Source organism: Cetorhinus maximus, chromosome 8, assembly GCF_964194155.1.
Source record: "Cetorhinus maximus chromosome 8, sCetMax3.hap1.1, whole genome shotgun sequence".
Taxonomy (NCBI): Eukaryota; Metazoa; Chordata; class Chondrichthyes; order Lamniformes; family Cetorhinidae; genus Cetorhinus; species Cetorhinus maximus.
The window spans coordinates 2,498,247-2,508,410 of NC_135886.1; the positions used below are offsets into that span (position 1 = coordinate 2,498,247).

Genomic DNA, 10,164 nt, shown 5'->3' on the forward strand with positions numbered 1-10,164 from the left:
GCTCCAGTATTTGAGTCTAAAATGTGATTATTTCTAACTTACCTGAACCAAAAGACATAAGGTGTATGTTCTCTTAGCTAAAGAAGAAAGCACTAACATTTATATAACAATTTATCATATCCTCATGATGCCCCAAAATAATTTCTAACCAATGGAATACTTTTGAAGTGCAATCACTTCTGTAGGCAAACATGGCAGCCAACTTTTATTAGAGTTTTGGTTGTGGCGCGGCTTTGACTGTAACATTACTCAGTTTCTGTGCACAGGTTTCCAACAGGAGGAATGAGTCAGGCATTCATTCCCCATCACCGGCGGCCATAGGAGCTAGGGCAGGAGGCCAGTATGAAGTTCAATCCCTTTGTAACATCTTCCCGGAGGAAGAACCGCAAGAGGCACTTCAATGCTCCATCTCACATCCGCAGGAAAATTATGTCCTCTCCACTCTCCAAGGAGCTGAGGCAGAAATACAATGTTCGCTCAATGCCCATACGCAAGGATGATGAGGTTCAGGTCGTCAGAGGGCATTACAAGGGTCAGCAGATCGGTAAAGTTGTCCAAGTATACAGAAAAAAAGTATGCAGCCAAGCTCTGACCCGGTCTGGGTGGAGAAAGGAGGAGTAAGGACTGGAGCAGAACAAAAGCATCAGAACAACTTCCTGGAATTCAGGCACAGACCTGCATTAACCATCACCTGTGGTCACACACAAGATATATATTCATTAAGTGTAATCCCTTCTTCTTCAAGAATACATGAACATGTATACATGTATTCATGAACATGTATTCTACAGGAACATTTTGGAAGTCTTTAGGTAGACCACAGAAGGACTATGCACAGTCAATTATTCCTGCACTTATGGGGTGCCAACAATTTAGATAAATCCCAAGCTTTCCTCTGGTGCTTGGCTGCCTCCATTGGGAAGAGGATGAAATTGTTCCTCTTGTTAAAAAGTGCTTCTGTCATCTGCCTTACGCAGCAGTGCACTGCCAATTGGCTGATAGTGCTGATCTCTTCTATTGCAGCCTGGAATGATTCTGAGGTATAGAAATTGAGTGTCCACAGTCATGTTGAGAATTGAGTGCCATAGTCAGTACCGTGCTGCTGGTCCCCAATTGTTGCTGCAACAAGTAGTAGAGCTCAGTCACTGTGACTCAGAGGCACTGGACACGTTGCTGTTCACCGAGATCTTGTTGTGGAAGATCCACCTGCTGTAAGGCCACCCGAGGCCTGCCCTCCTTTGCCCTCTTGTGCCAGCAACTGCAGTTCTCTATTTGTTTGCTACTGCTCCTCCTCCTCCTCCTCCACCACCCCCCCCCCCCACCACCTCCTCCCTCGCCTTCTGCAACCCCAAAGGCAGACCCAGCAACACACCCATTCTACCACATTAAATAACTCAAGCCCTTGCACAAAGTCACTTTCCAGAACTCATCGACAAAACATATCTCAGCCACGGAAGCCTTAAAAAAATTGCCTCCACCCCACTCAAACCTTAAAAAAAACTTGCCAGAGGTTTACCTGAGTGCAGCTGCCTGTGGGCTTTTGGTCCCAATGAGTGGGTCTAAAACCCACCAATCCAATTTACCCCAATTTAATTCTGTTGCTTTTCCAATTGCCTCAGAGCCTTGTTCAGGCTACCGACTGGAATGGCTAAAAGGACCAATATGGCAACCTTTAAACTTCCAGTGAAGATCAGGCGTGTGATACCACCACCCAAAATTCAGCCGTTGTTCTGAAAGTCAAGCGTGAAACAGCTCGATTTCTTCCCCAATATCATATTAATAACTTTTAATATTCGATAAAGCTAATAAGAATTTTAAGAAAGCATTGCCAAGCCAGACATTTCATCTTGTATAAGGCAAATTTGCATAATTGGTCTAGAAATGGCACTTGAATCTATTTGAGATATTCTTCACTTAGGGGGGTTTCCAAGAGTTTACAAGTTTACTAGTTTGCAATTCATTGGTTTCTATGCTATAGATATAGTAAAAAAGGAATTAATATCTACATCGAACATCTGAGCTGAGTTTGTGAGAGTTAAAGTCACCACTTTCTGGACCATGAATCATGTGAAGTATAGACGTTTTTTAAGAGTTGCAATCTTGCATTTTTAGAGACACAATCTCTCCAGGACCTTCCTCTGAACTTCAAAGAAAGGAATCAATAAATGTGTTCCCTGTACCTAAGCTATTGTTCCCACATTACAGAGAGAGAGGGAGAGAGCTAGAGAAGGTGTGTTAAAAATATAAGGATTGGCTCATTTTGAACTTTGGAAGATTGCCAAGGGTAAGATCAGCTGGCACAAGGAATGGAGTTCAAACCTGAATTCTGGTTTTTCTTCTTTCATTTTGGAGATGATTGATTTTGTCCTCCTGATGAGGGGGGGGGCTATAATTCATTCAATTTTACTTTGTAATTTCTTAAATATATAACAGGAATGCTATTACTTTAAAGTCTATATATGATTAATCTAACAAGCTGGATATGTTTCCTCATTAAAAGTGGTGCCCTTGTTTTTTACAAGCTGTCTGGTAATATTTTGTATTTGTTTGAATCACACTTGATGCAGCATTGTGAATTTAATCAAAATTATTGTCATGTCATTTGCACAGAGTGAGTTTATGATAGAAGTACCTCATGGTTCTCTTCCCTCTCCAAACTGAAAGGGGAATTTTTCATTAAAATTTCCTCATGAGGATGCTTTGAAATAATCAGTCCAAACTCCCTCCCTTACTGGCATTTCTATTGCAAGCTCACTTGCTTGAGTAATTAGAAAGCAAGATATCCAGAAATAATGGATATCATCTGAAATAGGCATAATTTCTAAAAGTTTCAGGAATCAGGAGACCAGAAACCACTGGATGTAAACTCAAGGTTTGAGGAAGGAATCTAAAACAGTACCTAAGATTAAATTCTGTGTTATAAAAACAAAAAGCTAAAAGCTACTGCGGATGCTGGAAATCCAAAACAAAAACAGAATTACCTGGAAAAACTCAGCAGGTCTGGCAGCATCGGTGGAGAAGAAATCAGTTAACGTTTCGAGCCTTCACAACCCTTCGGCAGAACTGAGTATAGTTAGGAGAAAGGTGAAATATAAGCTGGTCTAAGGTTGGGGGGGCGGGGGGAGAGAGAAGTTGAGGGTGTGGTGATTGTGGAGATAAGCAAGCAGTGATAGGAGCAGATAATCAAAAGATGTCACAGACAAAAGGATCAAAGAGGTGTTGAAGGTGGTGATATTGTCTAAGAAAAGTGCTAATTAAGAATGGAAGACAGGATACTCAAGGTACAGCTCTAGTGGGGGTGGGGTGGAAAGACTAACAAAGTTTTAGTTTTAGATTTAAAAATAATGGAAATAGGTGGGAAAAGAAGAATCTATATAAATTATTGAAAAAAAAGGGAGGGGGGGAGAAACGGGGTGGGGATGGGGGGAGGGGGAGTTTAAGATCTAAAGTTGTTGAATTCAATATTCAGCCCGGAAGGCTGTAAAGTGCCTAGTCGGAAGATGAGGTGCTGTTCCTCCAGTTTGCGTTGGGCTTCACTGGAACAATGCAGCAAGCCAAGGACAGACATGTGGGCAAGAGAACAGGGTGGAGTGTTAAAATGGCAAGCGACAGGGAGGTTTGGGTCTTTCTTGCGGACAGACCGCAGGTGTTCTGCAAAGCGGTCGCCCAGTTTGCGTTTGGTTTCTCCAATGTAGAGGAGACCGCATTGGGAGCAACGAATGCAGTAGACTAAGTTAGGGGAAATGCAAGTGAAATGCTGCTTCACTTGAAAGGAGTGTTTGGGCCCTTGGACGGTGAGGAGAGAGGAAGTGAAGGGGCAGGTGTTGCATCTTCTGCGTGGGCATGGGGAGGTGCCATAGGTGGGGGTTGAGGAGTAGGGGGTGATGGAGGAGTGGACCAGGGTGTCCCGGAGGGAACGATCCCTACAGAATGCCGTCAGGGGGGGTGAAGGGAAGATGTGTTTGGTGGTGGCATCATGCTGGAGTTGGCGGAAATGGCGGAGGATGATCCTTTGAATGCGGAGGCTGGTGGGGTGATAAGTGAGGACAAGGGGGACCCTATCATGTTTCTGGGAAGGAGGAGAAGGCGTGAGGGAGGATGCGTGGGAATTCTGTGTTAATAGTCAGTCATAATTTTTACACAATCGTCTCACGGGAGGGCACGTGCTGCACCCAAACGGATGTGAAATAGCACGGGATGACAGCGGGAGAGCATGCTGACATCATCTCTCACGCGAGCAATCTTCAGGTCGGCGGGTGTTGGAGCCACACCCGCCAACAGTTAAAAAGCCGCTTAAGGCCATTAAAAAGGCAATTGATCCTGAGTTTATGATGCCTGTACGATTTCACGCTCGCGGCACGGGCAAAACGGGCAGGCGGGCTACCCACTTTTAACGAAACCTCATCCAAGGGCGGGATAGAAAGGGTCTGCAGCATTGCATTGTGAGTAGTGAGGAGTTTAGGAGATAGTTTGCTGCTGGTTGCTTGTTTGAACTTGACAGTTTCATCTCTGTTCTGAGCTTCATTCTTAGCATTTCTAGGCTTCATTTCAGGACTCATTGGTGTCTCCAAGGCCCCTGGAGAATTTTGACTGTGTGGACCCTTACAGGCACCGGACAGCCTTCTGTTACCCTGGTAATGGGGATTATGGTCTCCACTGGTGATACCTCCTCTGAGGAGGAAGTGAGGGGCAGAAGGGAGAGGAGGCCAGGTGTCCCAATGCAGCTTCCAGGGGAGGGACCTGTGGGAGGAGAGGCGCAGGCACAAGTGGTGCAGGGCCAGCAGGTAGTCCAAGGTGGAAGGGGCCACAGAAGACGCAACTATCCTGCTGCCAGGGTTTACAGGCAGCGATGCAGCTACCTCAACATGCCCGAAGCACAAAGCCGAAGGAGGCTCCGCCTCTCCAGGGAGACTGTGACCTCCATTTGTAAGATGATTGGGCCTCCCAATCACCTCCAACTGTGTGGGTGGACACCCCAAGCCAGTGGCTCTGAAGGTCACAGTGGCCCTCAGCCTCTATGCCTCTAACTCTTTCCAGGGGTTAGCGGGGGATCTTGGTGGAGTGTCTCAATCAGCTGTCCACAGTTACGTCAAGCTGGTGAATAATGCTCTATTCAGGCAGGTAATGACATTTATTCACTTTCATATGGACGAGGCCAGCCAGGCTGAGCGAGCCAGAGGTTTTGAAGCAATCGCAGGACCTCAGAGATAGTAATCTCCGAATTACTCCCAATGCCATGCACTAGTGAGAAAAGAAATAGGACGTTAGAGCTGATGAATGCGTGGCTAGAGAGATGGTGCAGGATGGAGGGCTTCAGATACCTGGGGCATTGGGACTAGCTCTGGGGGATGTACAAGCTGGGTGGTTTGCACATCAATAGGGCCAGGCCCAATATCCTTGCCAGGAGGTTTGCTAGTGCTGTTGGGCAGGATTTAAACTAGTTTGGCAGGTGAATGGGAACCTGAGGGTAGACTCAGATGGGGCGAAATCAGAAATGGAAATGGATAATTAATGAGTGAGGCTGGAAAACAAAGGGAAGAAAGTAAAAAAAAGAGTTTGGCAGCGCTCAAGGGTATATACTTGTGAGGAGTATAGCAACTAAAGCAGATGAGCTGAGGGCACAGATAGAAACATGGCAGTATGATATCATAGTTATTACATGCTTAAAGAGGGACAGGAATGGCAGCTCAATGTTCCTGGTTACAGGACTTTCAGACGAGACAGAGAGGGAGATGAAAAGAAATGGAGTGACAATTTTGGCTGAAGAAGCAATTACAGCTGTGAGGAGGGATGATATGTCAGAAAGAGCATCAACTGAGGCCATATGGATTGAGTTTAGGAACAAAAAAGGGGCAGTCACACTACTGGGAGTGTATTATAGACCACCAAACAGTCAGAAGAGCAAATATGTAAATCTCTGAGAAGTACAAAAATAATAGGGCAGCAATAGTAGAGGATTTTAACAACCCCAATATTAACTGGGATAGTTTTAGTGTGAAGGGAATGGAGGGAACAATTTTTTTTTAAGATGCATTTTGGACAACGTTTTTGGCCAGTATGCAGTAAGTCCAACAAGAGAGGATGCAGTTCCGGACTTAGTTTTAGGTAATGAAGCTGGCCAAATGGAAGGAGTGGCAGTGGGGGTGCATTTTGGTAGTAGTGATCATAATTCAGTTAGTTTTAACATAATTATGGAAAATGACAAAAGACAGAATAGGAGTTAAAGTTCTAAATTGGAGTAAGGCCAATTTTACTAAGCTGAGAAGCGATTTAGCAAAGGTAGACTGGAAACAGCTACTTGAAGGTAAATCGGTGTCAGAGCAGCAGGAGGCATTCAAAGAGGAGATTCAAGGGGTTCAGAGTAAAAATGTTCTACAAAGAAAAAGGGTGGGATGACCAAAAATAGACCACCCTGGTTGTCAAGGAGCTTGTAGGGTAAGATAAGGCAGGAAAGGAAAGCTTATGTCATACACCGAGAACTCAATTCTACGGAAAGCCTAGAGGAGTATAGAAAGTGGAAAAGTGAAATCAAAAAGGAAATTAGGAAAGCAAAGGGAGGGCATGAAAGAATATGGGCAAGCAAAATCAAGGTAAACTAAAAGAATATTTATCACTACATTAAGAACAAGAGGATAACTAAGGAAAGAGTAGGGCCCATAAAAGACCAAAAAGGTAACCTATATGTGGAGGTGGAAGATGTGGGTATGGCTCTTAATGAATACTTTGCATTTGTCTTCACAAAAGAGAAAGACAATGCAGACATTGTGGTTGAGGAATGTGAAGCATTGGATGTGCTAAACATAGGGAGAGAGGAAGTATTAAGGGGATTAGCATCCATGAAAGTGGATAAATCACCAGGGCCAGATGAAATGTACCCCAGGCTGTTAAAAGAAGCCAGGGAGGAAATGGAAGGTCTGACCATCATTTTCCAATTCTCACTGGATACAAGTGTGGTGCCAGAGGATTGGAGGTCTGCTAAAATTGTATCTTTGTTTAAAAAGGGAGTGAGGGATAGACAGAATAATTATAGGCCAGTCAGTCTAAGTTATTGGAATCAATTCTGAGAGGCAGAATAAACTGTCACTTAGAAAGACACAGATTAATCAAGGACAGTCAGCATGGATTTGTTAAGGGAAGATCGTGTCTGATGAGCTTGATTGAATTTTTTTGAGAAAGTAACAAGGAGGATTGATAAGAGTAATGTAGTTGACATGATCGACATGGAATTTAGCAAGGCTTTTGACAAGGTCCCACATGGCAGACTGATTAAAAAAGTAAAAGCCCATGGGATCCAGGGGAATGTAGCAAGTTGGATACAAAATTGGCTCAGTCACAGGAAATGAAGGGTAATTGGTGATAGGTGTTTTTGCGACTGGAAAGCTGTTTCCAGTGGGGTTCCTCAGGGCTAAGTTAGGGTCCCTTGCTTTTTGTGTTATATATATTAATAACTTGGACTTAAATGTAGGGAGAATGATCAAGAAGTTTTCAAACGACACAAAAACTGGTCTTGTGGTTGATAATGAGGAGGATAACTGTAGACTGCAGGAAAGTATCAATAGATTGGTCAGGTGGGCAGAAGAGTGGCAAATGGAATTCAGCCCAGAAAAGTGTGAGGTGATGCATTTGGGGAGGTCAAACAAGGCAAAGGAATACACCATAAATGGGAGGATACTGAGAGGTGTAGAGGAAGTGAGGAACCTTGGAGTGAATGTCCGCAGATCCCTGAAGGTAGCAGGACAAGTTGATAAAGTGATTAAGAAAGCATGTGGAATCATTTCCTTTATTAGCCGAGGCATAGAATATAAGAGAAGGGAGGTTATGCTGGAACTATATAAGACATTAGTTGGGCCACAACTTGAGTCCTGTGTGCAGTTATGGTCACCTTATTACAGAAAAGATGTAATTGCACTAGCGAAGGTAAAAAAAATTATGTGGATGATGCCAGGACTGGAAAATTGCCGCTATGAGGAAAGATTGGATAGGTTGGGGTTGTTCCCCTTGGAACAGAGGACACTGAGGGGAGATTTGATTGAGATGAACAAAATTGAGAGTGCCCTGGATAGAGTGGATGGGAAGGGCCTGTTTACTTTAGCAGAGAGATCAGTGACGAGGGAACACAGAGCAGGATTTTGCCCTTGGCATACAGGTTTGGCAGGGGCGGGCGAGGGCAGCCGGGAAGCCGACCACTGCCTGTGATGGCCACCGCACTGCGATTTCACGCTAGTGGGCCAATTAAGGCCAGCCCAGCGTGAAACACGAGCAGTAGCGGTCAGCACTGCCTGTCCGGGCGGGGGGGGGGAGGCGGAGGGCAAGTGGGCCGAGTGTGAACTTTGCGCATGCGCGTGAGTGAGTGCTTCATAATCTCCCTGAGGCACAGAGCCTTCTGCCTCAGAGACCTGACAGCCGCCACTAAGCCAAGGGAGACACATTGGGCTAAATATTTCTGACCCCCCATGCGGCAGGCTTAGAAGCGGGATGGTGGGGGTGGAGGGTAGAGTGGGGGGTGCAGGGGGATGGTGAACATTGGGGGGAAGCCAGGGAAATAGGAGGAAATGTGCCGGGATGACAAGCCAAAATATTCCCACCACTGATAAAGTCTCCAAGGGGTGGCCTGGGAGATGCATCAGCTGCCAGCTGAATGGAGACAGGGAAACAACTTAAGGCCCCAATTAGGGGTGATTTTGCAAAACTGCTGGAGGGGCAGCCCCCCATCCTGTCCAGAGGCTGCCAGCTCCGTGGAGGTGGTCTCCCTGTAGCAGACTGGTGGGGGGCTTGGGGGGTTGGAGGGGAGGGATGGTATCAAAGCCATAGGCTTGTGCCCCAAAGTGGGAGCTGCCGTCAGGAATGACCATACGTTACCACCAGAGGGGTTTCCCCTCTGATTGAGGGGCCTACTGACTTGGCACCTCCAAATCTTGGTTTAAATTTTTGACTCTGAGGTTGCTTCTATTTTGAAGAGACCTAGTGGTCCCCAACCTGCCTCAGCAGCACCCGCCTGGCCTGGCGGAGCTGCTGAGGCTGTAGAGCTTCAAGCCCTCTGATTGGGTCAGCAGCATCAGGAGCCCACCTGTCATCAATAGGACGGCGAGCACAGAGGCAGCCAATTAGGAGGCTACCTCGCAGAAGATTGCTCAGCCGGTCTCCCTCCAGGCAAGTGAGGGCCTGGGTTCTCTTTTGGTCCTAATGTGGTCCCATACCCATGGGAAAATTCTGCCCGAGTGCTGTTTGTGTGGAAACTGCTAATTTCAAAAGGAAATAATGATTGTAGGTTTAAGATGAGGTGTATTTTTATTGAAAATTGATAGTGACCATGTAGTGTGTGTTTAACATGATGTCTTGTTGTACCTAATCCTTGTGGTCTATGAACAAGCTATTTGCAGTATTTTTATTACTACTATATGATGTGCTAGTGGAAGGAATGGATATGGAGGTCACCTGAGAGGTTCGATATGGATGGGATTCAGCTGGTTGCCACCTTGAATGGCAGGAGCATGGTAGATTTCGAGAATCCTACCTTTATATCAAAAACAGAAACTCCTTTTCCTGGCGTGGACGATTGCATATTTGCAGCAGCTTCCCATTTCCCTTGTCCAAAGGCAGCTCAAGGAAGGACTGTGCAGGCATTCACCTGTGTTTTTTTTATTTGTTCATGGGATGTGGGTGTCACTGGCTAGGCCAGCATTTATTGCCCTTGTTCAGAGGGCATTTAAAAGTCAACCACATTGCTGTGGGTCTGGAATCATATACAGGCCAGACCAACAGATTTCCTTCCCTAATGGACATTAATGAACCAATGGGTTTTTACAACAATTGACAATGGTTTCATCATCATCAGACTTTTAATTCCAGATTATAATTGAATTCAAATTCCACCATCTGGGATTTGAACCCAGGTCCCCAGAGCATTACCCTGGGTCTCTAGATTACTAGCCCAGCAACAGTACCACTATGCCATCACCTCCCCCATTGCTCTCCTTCTCACCACATACACCTAATAAAAAGCCGAGCCTTACAATCGGGGTTTGCCCTGTTCAAACACAGAGTATTGCACTGCATTGAGGCCCTGTGGATCCTGGACTCATGATTCTCTGGCATCATTTTTGAGTTCTCTCCGCAATTACAGTATTATACATATCAATATCCATTACGCAGTATCACTGGTGA

General features: G+C 45.5%; 1 pseudogene; it reads left to right on the forward strand.

Moving 5' to 3' along the window:
* Positions 1-307: 307 nt before the first annotated feature.
* LOC144683349 (large ribosomal subunit protein uL24 pseudogene) lies at positions 308-621 on the forward strand (annotated as a pseudogene).
* The last annotated feature ends 9,543 nt before the right edge of the window (positions 622-10,164 follow it).